Below are 18,340 nucleotides of genomic sequence, written 5' to 3' on the forward strand. Positions count from 1 at the left end.
TGTACAGAAAGGCAGCACAGCTCTGATATTCTTTTTCAGCTTTTAGTCCATCCTTTTATCCTTTCTGGCTATTTATCTTTGACTTCTGAGGATAGAGGAGTGGGGGGAAAAAGTGGGAGTTGTCATGAGAAAGGGGTTGAGGGTTAAAGTTCATAATATTCTGCATGCTACACTTTCTTTAAAGTGCAGGCTGTGCTATATATCCTTCTATCCTAAGAGCACGAGGGCTGCTTGGATTTTCATAAGCACATAAGACATCTGTAAACATCCAAAGATTAGGCTTGGGTAAATCTGCACATTTGAAAACTGTCCCAATCTTACAGCCCTTTGAATCATTATCATATTAACAATTCACATAGTTCTAATAAACTGAGTAATTCATGGGCTTCTGAATGTCCTTTCTGATTTCCATTAAAGTCAATGTCAGTTTTGCCTTTGAATTCAATGAGAATGCCCAGCTATGACAGCTATTAAGTATCTCTCCCACTGTTATAGTAATGAGCAAGGCTACAGTAAGTGAGAGCCCAGTCTTGGAGACCTAAAATAGAGAGAGAAAACACTTTAAAAATGTCATATGCTCCCATTTCACAGATGGAGAAAAAAATCAAAGAGAGATTTATAGCATGTTTACACAGATGGGTGCAGCCAGAATCAGCTGTGGTGCAGAAGCCGTATTGCTACATTAGTTCATTGTGAGTGAGCTAATTAGGATTTTGACAGTCTTTCTTGGGTGAATCTAGTTGTGGCCTCTTCAAACTTTACTGCCACCAGCTGTCTGCTTTATACTTATACTAGAGATTACTGCCCCTACATCTGGCTCAGCAGATGTTCTCATGCCTCAGCTGCTCCATTTCAGTTCAACATCTTAGCTTCAACCTCACCAAAGGCAGGCATACACTGAGAAGTGGAAATGGGAGCTGGATGGCCAAGACACAAGTATGTGCCTATCCATAAGTATGTGCCTTACTACTGGGCACAGTAACTTCTGCTGGAGGAGTCAGAGAGATAAAATAATATCTGGATTCTCCTGAAGCATGGGGACACTTGGGCGTATGGGTCCCAGATGGAAGCTGGCTCACATCCACAGGCTCAGAGCATGGACAGAGTCACTCCTGTTTGCCTGCATCCAACCCCTTGAACACATCTAGATGTATTGTCCAAGGTGATACAGGAAGTCATGGCAGAATGACTTTAATCATTGCAATTTCCAGAAGACCTTGAGCTTCTGAAAAACAAGGCTGCCCTGAAGAGATGGATTTCCAGGAGAACAGTGTGTCTGAGAGCCTCTTCTTGCCCCCCTTGGAATTCAGCGGCTCATGTGTCCATATGGTAGTGAAACCAATCACACTGTAGTTGTACACAGCTCTGTATTTCTCCCATCCTTCATGTCCTCAACTGTTTTTCCCCTAAGGTTGAATTCTGAATGGTGGCAAGGCCTCAAGTCTCAATGGAAAGTTCAGATTCCTTAGGAACTTCTTTTTCCTATAAGTTATTCATGCTTTTGCAAGGTCCATAGAGGTATTAATGGACAAGGTTTTCTTCCATTTGTTCTCTCTTAAACTGAAATACTGTGATTTTTAAAGTTTTATAATTATGCTTTATAAATATATTGACACAGCTTTGGTCAAAAGTGCCTTCCACTCATTTGGAGTGAGAACATAATTTCTCTCCTTTCCTTACAATCCCCCAAAGATTTGCTGCACCTCGACACCCCTATCCCCTCCCCACCTGTCTGCTTTCAGACCAGCCACAGCCTCAGCTTTGACTCACTCATCTTTCCTGCAAGGGAACCAAGAATGCACTCCAGTGCTCCAAATAATAAGCAAATTCTCCTGCATGGAATTTCGGTTTTCAGATCTAAAATCTCCCTTTTTTAGCATGGAGTTTGCATGAAGACCTTGTTTCTCTGCCTGCTTTAAGCCTTCAAATTGAAGCACTCAATTCTGGCTCTGAGATGCAACAATTTGTATCCAGAGTAAGTCTCCCCAGACCACATAAGGTGTTTGGGTCTGCAATTTTGGTCCATCTATGAATTTTTTTGACTATGCCCCATCTGGAACTTTTGACATTCATGTTCATTTGTCTCTTGAACCTTAAGCTCCCTGTTTGATCTCAGGGAATTCACATGATACTTCTGTGACTCACCTTGTCATCCTGCTTATCTATTTATAGCATAAACTCACAGGATCAGAGCCATCCCTTCCTAGGAGCATGTAAGATTTTGTGTTGCACTGCATCTGCAGTAGTGCTGACCGTCCCTCTGCTAGTCTCATGCAGATAATAAGGGCACAAGAAGAGGACATTTACTACTTTCTTTTTTAACTACTTTTGTACCTCGACTTCTATTTCCTCCATCCCTTCCCACAACATTATCCTTCAATTTCTTCCTGAAACACAGTAATGTGCCTGAGTCTGTAATGCATTATCTTCTCATAAAGGGTTATGTAATATTTTATATGCAGGATGCTGTATGAAAATAAATTGCATTACTGTACTGTATTAGGAAACTTTATCATAGACAGAAGGCATATTGCATCCTGTTTTTCTTGGAGGCTGAAACAATGAAACTGTATTAGGGATGGATGTACACATTGGAAGCTTGGGGGAGGAAGCCCTGGGATATTTGTCATTTAAGTTGCTAAATTCCATAATTACTTAGCGTGCAAATTAATTCACAAATACTGTAGATCCAGCATATTTTTTTCCTGTCTAGGTTGTTGTTTATTTCTTCTCAGGCCTGAGAAGTGTTGCACCAAACACAAAAGGGTGTAGTTCTACTGCAAAATAAAATACAAGCGCTTGGTGATCACATCTTGACTGCACACAGCTTACCTCACAGAGTCCTAACATGTCTTCTATTCCAGACATTTATTTTACCTCCATTTAATTCAAATATGTTAGTTGTCTACAGATAATGACCCCACATTTTCTCTACAGGTAATAAACACTTTTTAAGCAAAGAAGACAGATTTGAGACTTTACTCAGCTGCCTTTGAGGTGGGGTAGCTTGCACCAGCCAGTTTTATAACTGACAGAAAACAGCCAAACACCCCAGCCAAACATCTGTATGTGGGCAGAGCATAAGACTCGGTGCAACAAAAAATGATGAAAGCATTTTCTGAATTTGAACATATGAAATACTATGCCATTAAAACCCGTAATCTATGAGAGTCTATGTTATTTAAGAGTTCCTACAGCTGAGGTAAGGTCTAAAACCCATACATCTCCCTGCCCTTGGGCCCATGTGAACGTGGCATTGGCAGTCTTCAAATGTTTCTTTTTCAGACACGATGAATGGACACTCATAAATGAATTTTAGCTGGTTGTGCTGGCTTTATGGAAGATTCAGATCTCCTTTAACTGTATAGGCCTCTCACTATAATTCAGGTGTCTCAAAAATACTGTCTCTTGCCCCATGCTTTGCTCCTGTAAATGCCAAAATGACTGAACAGGCTCTGGGTGAAGTGAGTACTGGAGGTTGGGCACAGTAAAACTAGATCAGAAACTTCACTAGTGTACATGGAAAAAACTCTGCCTAGGTCAGTGAATCTTCCTCAGCTCTTCATCCTTAGCAATTGTCCCTAGCATATTTTTTCCCCGGACCAGACTTGCTTGGTGAAACTAATTAATGAATTTCTGATTAATTTCTCTGTCTTTGTTACATGGTGGTGATTTCTGATGGTTTCTGAGCACTGATGACATTACCAGTTTAACAGTGAGGTGGTCTAGATGCAGCTGGGGGTTTCCTCCTGGATCTGAAATCCTTACAAGTCATTGGCTGTTAGTTTGCTGAAACTATCAGGAGATTTCAGGTCAATTTTTAACTCTTCCACATGTAAGTCTGTTGTTTGTTTATGGGCTGGTTCTTTTTTGGGCAAGCGTGGGAACCAAGGGATTTTTTGCAGGTGCAAAATAAGCACAAATAATGTATAAACAGATGGTCCAACATCCTTTTCCCCAGCTTTGTTAAAGTCAGCCATTTTCAGACAGTCATTTTTCCTAAACAATTTAGGAAAATGTTTTCTGTCTGGAAAATAAGCCACATACTCAACACGTGCACATAAAGCAGTAATAAATTCAAATAACAAAAGAAACATTCAAGCTTCATTGAACTCTTGAAACTGTATTTCTGGGAGCATTAGGTGAAGCCCTTTGCCACTGAAGATCTGTTCCTAATCTGGTAGATCGTATTTTTTCTGGACTACAAATCAATTTTTTTTTCTTCCATTTTTATCAATATAGCTATTTATCTAGCATCTGTATTTATTATATATGCATACACATACATATTTATATATTTTTCATTTTTCTGGTTTTCTGGGTTTATATTTTTATATTTCTATTTTAAAGGTAATAAAAACCACTAAGTTGTCTTAATTCTGAAATTCAGTGTGGTTGAACAACTAGATCAAGTATAAACACTTTTATTTCTTACTCCATTCAATGTTATTTTTTTTCCATTCCTTCTGTTCAACTACCATTATCCCGCTATAATTTTACAACCAGTTATTTGGTCCTCTTTTTTTTTTTTACTTAATTCAACAAAATCAGAAAAAAACTTTCCTTTTGTTTTTTTCTGTGTTTGTTTGCACTCCTATCCAGCTGTGAGCTGGGGTTGGGGTATCATCAGCAGCAGGAGTCATGTCGAGTTAGTGGCATGCTGGGGACAGAGGTATGTTCACTGTGAAGCACTAAGAATCACCCTTTCAGAAAAATTCCTCCTGAAAAGAGGAATCCAGCTGCTTTCCCCTATTTGGAAATCTCATTCCAAGGTTTTAATCCAAATATTTTCCTGTTAGATCTGAAATGGATGTGACAGTTTCTCAGGATTACAGTTTTTTCTACAATGTTAGAGAACTTCTCACCCTGGTTGCCTTGTGAGCTGAACAGTATTTTCTATCCCTGACTTTGGAGAAATTTTATGAGATTAGATAACTGGATCTCTTATAGATGCTGAGTATTGCAGTGGGTGTTGAATACAGAATCAAGCCTTGTGACCAGAGAAGACATGGCATGTTTAAATGAGCATTGTAGATGCAACAGGAAGATTTTCTTTGAACCTTTCTCTTCATCGCCAAACTGGGTTCCTCAATTTCCTTTATTTAACATGAATCTGAGCTTGTTTTTTTTAAGTATATATACATATATTCATTTATTCATTCAGGTTCATATGGAAAATTTAATATAATTCTTCACATTTTCAGAAATATAAATCACTAATGATGGTACTGGTCTCTCTTATTTTCTTCTGTAAACTGCAGTTTTGGGGAGTTCTTACTTGTTGTTGTGACCTAGTAAGATAACAAATAATTACCCTAAACAATATTTCTAGTAAGAAACTTTGATTTAGGAAGCTCTTCCATGTCTACTGTTCTGCACTGTGAGAATATGACACACTTTTTGACAAACTAAGAACGGGGTATTTATGAAAAACAACAAAATATCAATAGATCTACTTTGTCACAATGGTTTTTAAGGATAGGCTTTTGTTTTTGTTGTCAGAGTAAATCTATTTCTGCTTGAATCATAAATAGTTGGAAATCCAAGACTTTGATATTTGTAGTACTTAATGAAAATATTGTGTCATGAGAAAATTATTATTGCCTTTGTCCCTCATTTCATTTAGAGGAAGGAAAAACATTCTAAAGGGATTTGGAAGCTAGGGCAATGAAGAAGTCCTGCAGTGGCACATAGGTAATTCTACATTGAAAACAGCTCAAAGTACATCAATTTTCTAAATATCAAAATAATTGCCAATGAATAGATGAATGCGGAAAAGTGTGACATCCCTTCGAAGATGGAGAATGTGGCTTTGCAGTCATTTTACAATGAAATTACTGTGTTCTGCTTTGCAAAGACTTGTTCCTGCCCTGTCTCTGCCCCTGATCTCGTGCTCCCTTTTGTCCCAGCTGAAAAGCAATCTGTACTTTTCATATTTCTTTTTAATGAGGTTTGATAGATTTGTTTGAATCTCCTACAAGAAATCATTTCCTGGTGTGAACGGCTGACATGATCACATTTCCTAGGGAGAAGCATTTCTAAAGTTCCTCTGCAAGTGTATGCAGAAGGGGCAGGCTTGTCCTGCTGTGAAAGGAGAGAAATTTGTCATTAGAGAGGGGGATTTGAAGCTGCTGCAACCCTGCTTGGAAAGCTCAAATATCCCATAGGTACATAATGTGTGTGTGTGTGTGTGTGTGTGTGTATATATATATATGTATATATATAAATCATAGAATCATAGAATATCCTAAGCTGAAAGGGTCTCACAAGGACCATCAAGTCCAATTCCTGGCCCTGCACAGCACAACCCAGTGCTGTGCTTGAGCATTCCTTCTGATGGCACTGGTGAAGCTTCTGCCTTGAGAATGATTGAGCAGCAATGACAGTAGGATCTGTAGCAGTCAGGAATAAGTGGAAGGGAAGGGCATTATTTCTTCCTAAAATGGGCAGACTCCATCTGCCTCTTCTTACTTTTTATTTTCCATGGAATATAAACTCCAAAACATGGATCTGAAAGTTTTTCTTTCATTCATAGGAATTTTATTACATTTTTTTATGCCGTCAATCAGGTTCTGCAGTTTGTTACAGCTGTGAAAACCTGAGACAACTCTAGATTTTCCTGTGCAACTGCTCTGTCAGTATTGGGCTCTTGATATCTGACATGAACTGTCTACTTCCTGTCTTGCTTACTACATCAGATATTATCCATATTTCATAGTGAATCACACTGCAGTTAGACATGTAAAATATATTTTGGTAACAACCGAACAGCTAAAGGAAGGGTATATACAGGGAAAAAATTCTTCTCCGTGGCCTGCTTGTACTCACTCTGAATTATACATCACTTACAGACAAAAAAAGACATTTTATCAATTGAAAACAGGAAAATAAATCTGCAGATTGATAGAAAAGGAATTTGGGTTGATGTGAGTCAGATTAAAGGAGAGTGGACCGTGTGGGAAAAGTCTGTTGGAGTCCAGCTAGGACCCCTGGGATCTGTGAAGCAAAAAGTGAGTGATGTTTTGCCTTGAGTCTCCATGGGCAGTCTGCAGGTCTCACTACAGTCTAGTTTTGACTTCAGAAATGAAAATGTGGCCTTTTTTTGTGTTTATAATTCTCATTAAGATGATAGCTGCATAACATGTGACCTGGCTATGAAAATCGGGCTTTTTTTGGTGTTTGTAATTCTCATTAAGATGATGGCTGCATAACATGTGACCTGGCTTTCAAGAGAATATGTGAGTTCTTTTCTATCTGTCAAGGTCTCTGTCTCTGTGTAATCTAAGCATGGAGCCTATTTAGTAATTCTGCTTCTGACATGCTTTGTGGCTTTGGGAACTTCACTTGGCTTTATCTTCCTCATAAAGAAGCTTATTCATCTGTAAAATGAGGATAATAATATTTCCCTACCTAAAGAGTGTTGGGAGGCTTATTTTGCTAATGTTTGTGAAGTGTTTTGAGATCCTTATATTGAAAGCTCTATAAAAATGCAAAGTATCACTTAATCCCCTGGGCCAGCTATTATTTAAATATGTTGGTTATTGTTTTGCACTATTTATCTTTTTCCTTTATGTTATTTTTTAATACAATACTATTATTGCTGTTTTGCTACAATATAAATGTGACACAGGAATTAATCTTCCTCTACTGAATATTATTTAGAAATAACAATACAAGGCTGGCACACAGGATTTACCTGGCAACTGAAGGGTGACATAACTGCAATCAATAGCAAAGCAATAACATCCGATAATGCAACATTAACAAATCTTATCGCTGCATATCTTGTGTCCAGATTGGTTGTACAAGTTCTGGCGGCAAGCTCACAGACTTTAATGTAATGGCAAGTTATTAGGGAATATACAAATGTTCTGCACATATAAATGTGATTTGCTAAAAGCCTCAACCAACGCAGAATAAAAGTTCTTCCTTTTAAACTCTAATTGGAAGTTAACCTTTAGCTCACAAATCCCAGTAAAGGAAATGGCTTTTCTAATCTTATTTGCTCTTTATGGTTTTACAACATTATGTTGTTATTTCTGAATTATTTTTTTTATATAGTTGACATTAAGAATACCAACATGACACACAAGATGAGTGATAATTTAAACATCAAAGAATTGTCCCAAAAGCCAGACCAATGGCTTGCTTAGTCCAATACCCTTTAATTAAGAATAGCCATTAATAGATCAGTTCAGAGGTTTATAGCACTAGTATTTTCTGTAATTTTTAACATCAAAAAGGATCACTGTGACCATAATATAGCTGTATGAAGAGCTGTTGCAAACGTGTGGTAATAGCAACATCTCTGAAAATGCCTAATCTTTGCTAGATGCTGTGAAAAAATAAGGATTCACTTTGATATTCTGCAATTGTAGTCTACCATTTTAATTTAATAGCCCTGTATTAGTGGCAGAGAGGAAAACATTAAACAATGCTGCCTTTTCCATTATCTTGAATATTTCTCTATGGTTCCTCTCACACTTCAGAGCTGATGACTTACTGTCTTTTATTCTTTCAGCTTGTTCCAACATTTTCTGTTGACGCAACATTACTATCTGAAAGAGTAGGCATTTTATATTCAGGCACCCTTTGTAGTAAAAGGAGTCCAGTGCCAAGAATTCACTTAGATTATTTCTTTTATATATATATATATATATATTTATTTTTTTTTGTGTGTGTGTGTGTGTGTATTTTACTCCTTAATCGCTCCTTCATGGTTTATCCTTAAAAACCATATGCATTTAAATACACTTTTCTGATTTGGTCTCTTAATTCCTCTTGCTTTTTAAAATTATCTCATAATTTTTGCATTATAACTTGATTGTTCAGGTGTCTCTCCAGGAAATACATTTCCATTTTCTGTTGTTTCTTAGGTTCAGAATTCTTCTATCCGTAGCAGATTTCTTTCTCTTCTCATTTTTTCCTTTTAGGATTACAGGGTTTTGTTTTGTGTTCAGTCCAGTTCTCCTGTTCATTATGTTGATGGGTTTCATCTGTACTTCAATACTGGAGTTCCAAAATAGTTTAGAAAGCCATAAAGACTTAAATCAGAAAACCAGTCAAACTTCTATTTAAACCCCATCAACTTAATGTGTGTCAGTGATTTGCCAAATTAGTCCTAAGTGCAAGCAATAAGTGAGTCCTAAATGGGAACAATAACGTTTCTGCGACAGCACTTTCTCAGAGATGGAGGAATTGACTTGTGTGGGGTATTGCCTAATGGCCTTTCCTTCTATTCTCCCTGGATCCCCTTATTTGATGTTTCTGTATATTGTGTCTTAGGCACTGGTTGTGATTAATACACCTTTGAAGCAGCTATCCACTGGCAGATCAGATATTAGGCTACAAGATGTTGTTTGATGGGAAGTCTGACATTCGGTAGGTTATCAGCAAACACCTAACACGGGAAAAGAATAGCATATGCATGCAAAAATTCTTCTAAAATATTTTTAAAATAATACAAATCCCAGCAATAAAGTTATCTCAAATTTCCATATGCAGGTCACTTATATTTAGATTTTTATACATGATTTCTGTAAAAATTTTGTAAATAATTCTTAGTTTGATGATCACAACAAAACTGACAGATGTGGAGTAGTAAGGCTTGCTATGGGTATTTTCAAGATCAATTCTTAAGACTGTGCATTGTTAAGCAGGACAAGATCCCGACCTCTTTGTGAAGGGAGCCAGGACCGTTCTCATTTGATGCCAATCTGTCCTTGGGTTTCTGTTCCTGTCATGGGTTTCCTGAGAATTTTTTTTTTTTCCCTTGTTGATGCTTTCTTTCTTGTTTTTCCCTCTATCATTCACACCATAATTCTTTAAGAGCTGTTCCTCTAACTCTCTGTAGTGGAGCTTAACTTGCTGGAGGCAAGACTGGCATTTAGTCAAGAATTTTAAGCCAACTACACATATCATAGACATTATTTACCCTCATGCCAATGAGAAGAATAGGTTTTATGGTTTTTTCTTTATAATTACTGAGTGAAATTATGCTAGTTTACAAGAACTTAAGATTTGACTGTTACTACTCCATGCATTGACTGTTATCTGTCATACGTGTGAGGGCAAGGAGGCAACATATCTGTCTGATCATGAAGATTCTCAGTGATGCTGTAATGCAATATAGATAGACCCATTAATTATTAAGGTCATCATAATATAATTGTACACAGAGCAGCCAATGTACCTGCAGCCATTACCAAGATTTATATTTATCCTCTTGTCTTTTAACAAACCTAAGAACTGAGAACAGCTAATAACACTGAAAGCACAGACCCAGTAAATGACATTATTTGCATGAATAATGGCAAAAAACCCCAGATCTGTTTGATGGGAGTAAAATTTGAAATGCCAGTAATGTGTTGCTAGGAATATCATCTATCATAGGATACTGTATAAAATAAGCCTACAGGTCATCTCCTTCTCCAGGACCTTCCTATATTTTCCTTCTAAGGACCCATGGTCCCATTCTTGATAATTAATGGATGGATCTCTGTAAATCAAGCACAGAAAACTGGATTTAAGCAACAGGAAGGATGGTGTGTCATTTAAAGTGAAGGATTTCTGAGACTTTAACCTTATAGTCAATCCCCACATTTATTCTGGCACTGCCTGTTTGATTTTAGTCAAATAATTTAATTTCTCTCCAGTATCTCCACCCACAACCTAGGAGATACACTATCACATCAGAGCTGGTGATTTTCCCCTACTAAATGTGCTGATAAAATTCTCATGTCACCAGGAACTGCAAGACGAGAGAAGGAAAACCTTGGAGGGAAAATCACAAGAAGTTGACGACAAGGGTTTGCTGGAGGTTTCACTGCTCTAAGTTTGTACAGCGTGAACGTGAACAGGAATCCCAGAGTAACCCTGAAATTTCAGTGACAGCAACACCTGCCAGCCTGACCCTCTCTCAGCCAATGCAGTTCTACCACTCATGGAATGTCAGAGCCATTGTGTCACAGACATGACTGCAGGAAAGCCACCTGGGGTTCCTGCATCACTGCTGGGGTACTTCTCTCATAGAAGACTATCCTTGGCATTTATTCATTGGTGCTAAATGTTCTCTGAGGTGCTTAGCTTTTTGCAAGGAAAGCTAAGGAATATTTCCATCCTTAGGTGGAAGTTCACAGTAATCTCTTTTCCACTTTTTTTTTTTTTTTTTTTTTTTTTTTTTTTTTTTTTTTTTTTTTGGTACAAAAAAATCCCCCATCCCTTTTAAATTAAAATCAGTAGTACCCAAGGGGTTTTCTTGATTTGCAAGGTGAAATTGAGCCTGAATATTTAAATATCAAGTTTTGTTTATGGGCATTTACACATAGGGAGACAAAATTTGAGATGATGGCTGTGGCTTGACATCAGAATCAATGACAGTACAATATATGTTCGATGTATATGGATTTGTTTTTCATGAACTGTGTGAAAAAAAATGTTGTGAAAAGAAAATCAAAGATCACCATCACATGGCAACATGATGGTAGTACGCCTTGAAAAAAGGTCAAATGAAGGATACTTTTTAATCAGTTCTACAGATCTACCACTTCTATTGAAAATTACTATGTAGAAAGAATAATTGTATTGCCCAGCACCCAGGAACTGCTTCTGTGCTAAATCTCTTCTGTATAGCTGATCATATTTTTTCACAATATGCTTCTTCCATGGGGCTACATCTCTTTTCTGAGATAAACTCAAGCGAAAAGAAACAAAATTAAGGAAGTTAATGGAGTGCTTACACATGCATAGCCCTTCTCTGTTACATGGTGTTCACAGGCCAGACCCAGAGGCACCATCAGAGTTTCCACACAGCGATACAGATTTTGAAAAGCCAGAACTCAGAATCCACTGGGAGCAGCAGATTTGGTAGAGGTTTCACATCAAGTGACTACTGATTTGAGCTGCAATAAGGGGAGTCTGCTTTCCAAAGAGATATCATAAATAGGAGATGGTGCAATTGGAAAAGCAGCTTGCAGCAGAGTAGAATACAAATTAGACCCCTCATTCCTCCCCTTCCCCCAGCACTGATCCTGCTGCTGTGGCAGACTGGCATATCTCTATACTGAATTCGCATTTTGTAGTGAATTCAGCCATGGCTGCTGCTCTACTTAAGGAAGATTCTTGAAGCTTTATTGAAGGTCAACACTGCAAAGGCATGAAAAGAGCTTTTGACCGCCTCTCACTTGCTGGCCCACTCCTGTAGAAAAATATTCTTTCCATACAGATGTTAATAGGGAGTGTAGGGAAGGATCTAAGAAAGAACTAGGCTGAAGTCACTGTCTGTGTAAGTACAAGCACAGAGGGCAAAAGTAGTTTAAGAGCAAGGTGCTGCACTGCATAAGGAGACATTGGTGTATAAGAACCGACTGAGAGATGCACCAGGGCTGAATATTTAGGTTTTCCATATACCATGGTAAGGGTAAGAGTAGATATTAAGAAATTTTGTATAAAAATATATGTCTTTTTTGTTTTAAGAATGCAGGCATCCTCAAAGCTATTTAGAAATGTCTTTGTTACGCCTCCTTTCGGTGCTTTTTTGTCACCTCGTGACCAAGAACCCTCATTTTCAGAGGAATGTTTGGGAGTTTGGGAAGTGTCTGACTACAAATCAAGGGGCTTCTAGTATGTCTGTGAGATTGTGCTCTGTGTTTCAAAGAAGGGAAGAAGAATATTCCTCAGCAAGGCAGACTGCCAGGCTCCATGAGGAGGGTAAGCAGAAGTGTTACATCTGTAAAAGAAAGTATATAAATGGGGACGTGGCCCATATTCTCATTTTGGAAGGAATAGTTGGCAGCATGATTTAGAGGCAGACATTGTTTTGATATGAAGAATATCTGTAGGTAACATACCTTATTGTTTTGCATTGACTGACCCCATATTCATTATTCTTTCCAAGAAAGCAATTTTCTTATCTGACCCTTTGGGATATTTGAATAAATTAGAGAGAAAAAGAAGTTACAGCTAGCCGTAACAGCAAAGTGAGAATGTACTAAATTACTCAGAAGAGATAAAACTGAGTAACTTTTGTTGTAAATTTAATTCTTACAGCAGCACTCCCACTAGCCTAATCATAGTTCAGCATATTGGGAATTCTTTCTCTTAATCACCCATTCTTTCTCTGACTTTGGCTTTTGGATAACATTTTTGTTATGTGCATACAATGTATAATAGTGTATGACCATAAATCCTACGCTGAAGTTATACACAAGCTCCTAAATCACTCACTGCTTGGAAAAGGTTTTCATTTCAGGCATTTATCCAGGGTTGACAGTATATCCCATTTTTGCCTTTGTTGCAAAGGGTGTGACTTACATGTGAACTTGGATAGAAAGAGAAAAACCTCACTTTCAGGGAAATCTTTCTCTTACAGGTCATCAGGTTTACAGGTTTACATGCAGAAAGGCTACAGTTAGTGTCTGTCTGCCTTACTTGCTGCATCCACTGCTTCTCAAAAAGTGCTTTGCAACAAAAGAGCATTTAATCACTAGAGTGATGCCTGATGCATTGGGACATCTGAATCTCAATACTGTTGAGTACAGGATGATATTATCCATCTTTTATGTGTATTTAAGTACCTTTGGAACACCTTTCAGCACGGTATCCCTATGTTGCTTACCCACATGACAGATTACTCTTTCTGTAGGTGCAGCGGGACCTTGGGCAGGTCTGTGTAAGAATGTACCCCTGTAGCTATGCTGGAGTGTGCAGGGTGGGCTGAATGCCTCAACTCCCCATTGGTTCTGGAATCCCTCCACTTCACAGTCAGCCTTGTCATGGCTCTTATGAGTTCCATCCTCTCTTTGTACACTTGGTGCACCACAAGGATTCAAACATCCATATTTTCTCTTTTTCTGGGTCATCCCATTTTTCTTTTATCTTTATTAATTGAGCTCCAGCTTCACACTTATTTTGAAAATGGTGAACTGAAGGCCAGAGAGAGGAAACTAGTAGCCCAAGGGAGCATAGGAATTCTATGACAAAGTCATGGAGACATTAGAGCACATTAATTATTGAAGTAACCTGTTATTTAAATGGACACCATGCACAGAAGCATATGGAGTGCAGAGCAGTGGAAACTTGAACCAGTTATTCTATCATCACAAAGCAGTGCATTATGTTCTCACCAGCTCATTTTCCAGTTTGACTTCAGTTGGTTGGCTCTGTGTGGTGCACAGGCTGATATACCTTGGTTCCAGAAGGACTCGTGAGCTGGGCCCACAGCCATGTGAAAGCTGTAGCTGCAATCTTGCTGCCTGATGAGCAATCACCTCTTGTGCCTTCTAACCCGGCTTGGATACAGCTCCTTTTTCAGTGTGCCATGGAAAGAGGAGCTTGGCTCTCTCTGTATCTCCCTTGAGGAAGGTGTTCTTTGTGTCCTTTGTCTCTTGGCTGTGAATTTTGGATTTATATGATGGGAGACATACAAGAGGGCCTGTCTACCTTAGCCATTCAGTCTCTGTGTGGCTACTTTCTATTAGGACTATCTTCCTTTAATGCAGAAGGGCATGCACACCACTCTCTGTATTCCTGAATCTGACTGAGAACTATTCATGGCCTTATTTATAATTGCCAACCTACTCCAATTACAATTATACATTAACGTTATATTTTCTAAGCTACATTAATAGAAGTAAAGGAAATAAGAATATTATCTGTCTTAATGCTGAACTACGGGATTATCCTTTTATGTACTGTTCCTTAGAAGCAGAAGTTATAGACATTCCCTTGATTGCATACAAGTCCTGCGGTCTGGCACTTTGGCAACTGCCCACAGTTTAAGCCCCAATAGGCTAAGAGCGGTGTCTAGTCGAAAGAAAAGTGTCTATTTTGTCATAGCAGTACTTGCAAAGTCAGCTGAGCTAGCCACAACTTCAGGGGCTCCTGAAGGCAAATGCCTCCACATCCAGCTCAGACCCACACTGAGAGCCACAGCTCCTCAGAGGCCAGGGAATCCTGCGTGACAGAGCCCCTGTGTCACAGCCCCGACCTTCGGCACGGCTCTTCCCTGCTGCTGCTCCTCACTGAGAGCTCTTGTGCAGAGCCAAGGCCTGGGAGGAGCAGAGATGTGCTCAGCAGCAAAAAGACCATTACCCGACCCATGCTGGTGAACAGCAAATCCCTTGTCTCATCAGGGAAAACTGCATTTTACAAGCAAATGAGGAGCCTTCCGATCAGCACTCACAGTTGCTTTTGTTCTCACTACCTGCTACGTACAACAGGTGCTTGCTAATCATGCAAATTAATACAAATGCCATGAGACAAAGGTTCTTTTGGTGAACCTCTATTAAACCTGTATTTCCATAAAAGAAGTTGTATCCTTAATTTCTGTTGTGTTCTCACCATTTTTTATGTCTACGTTTTGTTATAAAAATAGGCAAATACAGCATTTTGCTTTCTTAGCTCTCCTTTACTAAACAGCTCACACTCATATTTATCTGCTCAGACAGTCTTGGCACTGGCTGTTGTTTGAGGTGGGGAAAAAACTGACTGCCTCTCAGAGCACCATCATTTAATCTTTCTCGGAAAGCTTCTGCAGTCCCTCAACCTGTGGTTTCTACCTAAAGGCTCTATGAAAATTATCATTGAACAGGAAACAAAAGGAGTTTCATCTGACACAGCCACAAAATAAAAAAAAAAAAAATAATAAAAAATCCCTAAATATTGTTTTCCCAAAAGTGATCAACAGCAGAACACAAAAGCTACTTTTACATTGTGTTGTAATATGGTGTGATGGATAGTTCTGTAGAGAAATTATATGTTGGGAAAACAAAGGTTTTTTTATTGTGTAGGAGTGAAAAAACATGAAGGGAATCAGAGTATGCAATGAAATCAGCATACACCTAAGGATTGAGGTTCCCCAGTTTTACACAGGATTATGAATCCTGAAAGGTGACTTAACTTACATTCAGAGCCATTTTTATAATCAACAGAAATATTGAAGCCATTAAATGGAGATGATTGGTTAGGCACCATACAGATCTAGACAGGAGGTTAATTTCCTTCTGAAGCATGACAGAATTGTGCCATTATTCCTAGTTTACATCACTTTTAAAGAGAGACAGTTTATGATATCCAGGTCACTGCATTTGGTTTGAATGCATCTCCAGTTTGTAGATTGTGAGGGGTCCTATTAAAAGAGATATTTGTTTAAATATCATCCTCACTAGCCCCTGTAAAATGCAAATCCTGCACTTCTCCTGCAACCAGCAGTCAGACTATCCTTTCCTACTTCTTGTCAGCTAGCAATAAAACACCAGATGGTGTCCTTCCAGAAATAAATTCATTAGAGTTTCATTTTGGGTTTTCTTAAAGAATTTAGAGACAGAACTTCAGCTAATGCAAATCAACACAGTGCCGCTGAAGTCAAAGCTGTGACATTTTATACCATCTGAGTATTATAAGCTAATATTTTTAACTTTTTGGAAGGAATACCATATCCTTTCTCCCTACATTTAACAAGTTTCGTTGCACAGTTTGTGCCGGACACCTTAGCCAGGATTCACGGCTGGTGTTTCTTGTTATACAGCAATTCACAGGCCATGTCGTTTTGTGTATTGGCTTAGACTAAGTCACTGTTAAGACTCCTGTAACCATTATCATTTAATGTCCTTGTTTATCACTATCTGAGACGCTAGGATACCCATTAGCTTCCTCTGGTGACACACGCGACTATTCACAAAAGAATATTTTAAGTGCCACTGGCATCTGAATAACCTTGCTGTGCTTAAGGTTCTGTGTGTGTCTAGTTTTCCCTAATTTCAAACATCAAATGAGGACAGAAGTCTTCAATTGTATCCTTAACCTAGACAGATAAATAATTCTCATAGTAAAGCATCTTAAAAGAAGCCTTGAGCATTCCTCAGATAAATCAATTAAGACTCCTTTCAGAATTCTTATTATGCTCTAGCAATTAGTCATTGTTTAGTCAAGCTATGCATACTTATCACTTTTTTATATCACTCCTTCCAGCCTCACAATGACTTTTGTTCTTTTTCTCCCAGCTCCCTTCATCTTATCTGTGTCCTCCTGGCAACACTGTGCCCAGCAGTGATCGTGAATTTTAGTGCAGATGGAAAGCTGCAAAGTTACAAACACCTACAGAGCCACAAACCACAAAACGGGGAGTCTCTGCCACCCTATTCCAAAAGCGAATATTAAAATATCTAGACACATATTACTGGCTGTCAGTGCCAGCTGTGCAACATGTAGGTAATAAAAGCCCAAGGGGAAAAAGGTGATCATTGAATCTGCCTTTACCATTTATCATGTGTCCTCACAAGAACACTTTCATCTAGTTTCTCATACCACAGATAAAATTGTTCCACCAACTGCTGCTCCCCCATATGCCTTGCTTTCCAGTCTTGGGGAGCATCAATGTGAAAGAGGCTTTTTAGAATATTTTTTTAGCATTACCAAAATTAACTAACTTGTGTTCTGCAAACAGATGGGGGGTGACCTGGGATTTGGAATTCAGCTGCTTCTCAGGCAAAAAAATTCTTTAAAATATCTCCCAAGAAGAGATGTAGGAAAGAAACAGGTGCTTGCAGGAAAACAGTTGCATTTATTTATCAAAGCCGCTAGAAGAAGATCATCAATTTTATTCCTCCCACTTGGTGATGGAACTAAAAAAACAGAGGGTGATATTGGGTGCCACAGTGACATCAGAGACGACACACTTGTGAGCCTTCACCCAAGGCTTTTAGGAATCAAACCCACCTAGCCCAGCATGCTATCCTGTACTTAGTCAACTTGTCTCTGTGTGCCTCATGTCAGAATGTGCTCTGCCCTGGTGACACGAGCCATTTGCTGCAGCTTCACTTCTGTCCCCGTTCATGACCATCCACCCTTGTGAGGCTCATGCTCATGAGCAGTCTCCAGTAGATGCCCACCAGCTCTCAGAGCCTCAGGCCGTGCTGGAGGAGGAGGTGATGCTGCAGGGGCAGAGCCTTGGGTCAGAACTGGGTGAGCTCCACACCATGTGCTGGGCCACTCTGACAAAATACAGCTTTCCACCTTGTTTCTGTCCTCTCACCACCTTTAACCTAATGCAACCCTGGGTGCTACTTATGGTCTCTTTTGTAAGCTTTGCTTTAGAGTACAAAATTATATCCCTGGCTGGGTCCTGTGTTATCTAAATACTGCAGGTCTTTGTTCATCTGAACACCCCAAACATTGAACTAAATGACAGTAACAATGTCTCTGTATTTAAAATATCTGAGTAAAGCAGAGATTTGCAGAGCTTTTGGTCACCTGGTGAAGAACAAGTCCTTCTTCTCCCCAGGTTAGGTTTGCCACATTCATTCACCCAATGTTGATTTATTCTAAAATTCTTTTTTATCAT

This window comes from Hirundo rustica, chromosome 1 (assembly GCF_015227805.2).
Source record: "Hirundo rustica isolate bHirRus1 chromosome 1, bHirRus1.pri.v3, whole genome shotgun sequence".
NCBI classification, from domain to species: Eukaryota; Metazoa; Chordata; class Aves; order Passeriformes; family Hirundinidae; genus Hirundo; species Hirundo rustica.